This window comes from Schistocerca gregaria, chromosome 6 (assembly GCF_023897955.1).
Source record: "Schistocerca gregaria isolate iqSchGreg1 chromosome 6, iqSchGreg1.2, whole genome shotgun sequence".
NCBI lineage: Eukaryota > Metazoa > Arthropoda > Insecta > Orthoptera > Acrididae > Schistocerca > Schistocerca gregaria.
The window spans coordinates 202115420-202118152 of record NC_064925.1 but is presented as its reverse complement, the minus strand read 5'-3'; positions in this window follow the sequence as shown (position 1 = coordinate 202118152).

The window sequence follows — 2733 nt, the reverse complement described above, 5'->3', positions numbered from 1 at the left end:
AAGAGAAATCTTATTATATGTGGAGACTTCAACATTGACATGGGAAAAGACACAAAAATAAGACAGGATTTTGAAGAATTGTTAATACAGCATAACATGAAAGTGACAATAACTGCACCAACAAGAGTGACTTCACAAAGTGAGATAATTATTGACAACATAATTACTAATATGTGTAACTATGAGTCACATGTAGTTCAGACAGAAATATCTGATCATCATGGACAACTAATCAGCTTTTGCAGAAGTAATGACACAGTATCAGAACCAAACAAACAACCAAAGAAATTAGGATCATCAGTGAACAAAATATCAACATCTTTGGAACAATGTTAGGTAAGGAAACCTGGAATGAAACCCTACAGGCCCAGAGTGTAAATAAAAAATATGATGCATTTATTTCAACAATTAAGTACCATTTTAATGTAGCATTTCCCAAAGTAAAGAGACAAGAAAGGCAGCAAGATCAAACACAGTGGATTACCAGTGAAATACCAGAACAGCGAAGGAAGCTTCAGGACGGGAGACGGATGGGCGAAGCTGAAAAATATAAAATGTTAAAAAAGAAGTATAGAAAAACAATAAGAGAAGCAAAAGCAAGAGCAATTGACACGACTGTAGCGAACTCAGAAAACAAGGCAAAGGCAGCTTGGAATGCAATCAATGCTGAAAGAAAGGAAAAAGATGGGTCAAACAAAGAAGAAGGTATTAAGTCAATTAAAATAGACAACACAGTGGTCACAGATGGTATGGAAATGGCGAACATACTAAATAATAACTATATCAGTGTAGTAGAAAACCTAAAATTTGAAATAAATAGTCAAAAACAGAAGGGTATTAAGGTACCAAAAAGATCATGCACTACTATGTTTTTAAGACCAGTCACAGAAAATGAATTGCGGAAAACTATACAGAAACTGAAGTCCAAGAAATCAGCTGGTGACGATGAAATATCAAATCATGTAATAAAGCTGGTATGTGAGGAGATAATAACACCACTGCTGAACATAGCAAACTGTTCTTTCAGAGATGCAATTTTTCCAGAAAAACTGAAGATAACGAAGGTAGTGCCAGTGTACAAGAAAGGGTGTAAGGATGATCCCAACAACTACAGACCAATTTCACTGATATCAGGTTTCTCAAAAATCCTAGAAATGCTTATGTATACCAGATTAGTTAACTATTTGGACAATCATAACATTCTCATACCCTCACAACATGGTTTCAGAAAGGGTAAATCTACAGAATCAGCAATTGTTAGTCTAACAGAATACATGTTACAGTCCTTAGATGAGAAAAAGGTTGTCTCTGCAAAGTTTCTGGGTCTTTCAAAGGCATTTGACACCATTGACCGTGAAATGCTGATACAAAAATTAAGCAACTATGACATTCGGGGGCAACCAGGTGAATGGATAAAATCATACTTGTGCAACCGTAAACAGTATGTATCATTAGGAAACTCGTACCAATCAGAAACCAAATCCATCAAATATGGAGTGCCGCAGGGTTCGGTAATGGGGCCATTGTTATTTAATGTTTTTGTTAATGATATAGGTGTTGAGGAGGAAGAAAAGAAAATATTGTATGCTGATGACATGACAATACTAAATAGTGACTAAAATATGCAACAACTTGAGAGAAGAGCACACATATCTGCAAATGTCACAGCTCGATGGCTGTTGGAAAATGAACTGGTTATAAATCTAAAAAAGACTATGTTTGCAGTGTTTAAAAACAAGGAAAAGGCTGTAGAAATGGATTTAGAGGTTGATGGAACAAGGCTGGAAGAATTAGAATCTGCTAGATTCTTAGGTATTCTTCTGGATAATGAACTGAAATGGAAAAAAACATATTAATGATGAAACTTCCTGGCAGATTAAAACTGTGTGCCCGACCGAGTTTCGAACTCAGGACCTTTGCCTTTCGCGGGCAACGACTCCCCAGGGTGGGGAGTCGTTCCAATCCCGGGAGCGGAGAGACTTGCCTTAGGGGGGAAAAAGGGATGGGTATATACTCGCGCGTGCACACACACACACACACACACACACACACACACACATATCCATCCATACATATACAGACACTATATATATAAATGAAAGAAACTTCCACATGGGAAAAATATATTAAAAACAAAGATTCCAAGACTTACCAAGCGGGAAAGCGCCGGCAGACAGGCACAATGAACAAAACACACAAACACACACACAGAATTACTAGCTTTCGCAACCGATGGTTGCTTCTTCAGGAAGGAGAGGGAAAGACGAAAGGATGTGGGTTTTAAGGGACAGGGTAAGGAGTCATTCCAATGACCGGGAGCGGAAAGACTTCCCTTAGGGGAAAAAAAGACAGGTGTACACTCGCACACACACACACACACACACACACACACATATCCATCCGCACATACACAGACACAAGCAGACATATTTAAAGGCAAATATGTCTGCTTGTGTCTGTGCTTTACAAATGTTCCTCTCATCACAGATTCTACAAACAACCCTTCATTTCTTATCAGTCCACATAATTTTCAGTACCACCACATTTTAAATGCTTGGATTTCTTATTCTTTGGTTTCCACACAATCTGTTATTCGTTTCCATACAATTTTTTGCTCCAAACGTACATTCTCAGACATTTCTTCCTCAATGTACAACCAAAGTTTGATGGCAGTAGGCTTATTTCAGCCAGGATGCCCTCTTTTCTGTGCTAATCTGTTTATTAAATCCTCCT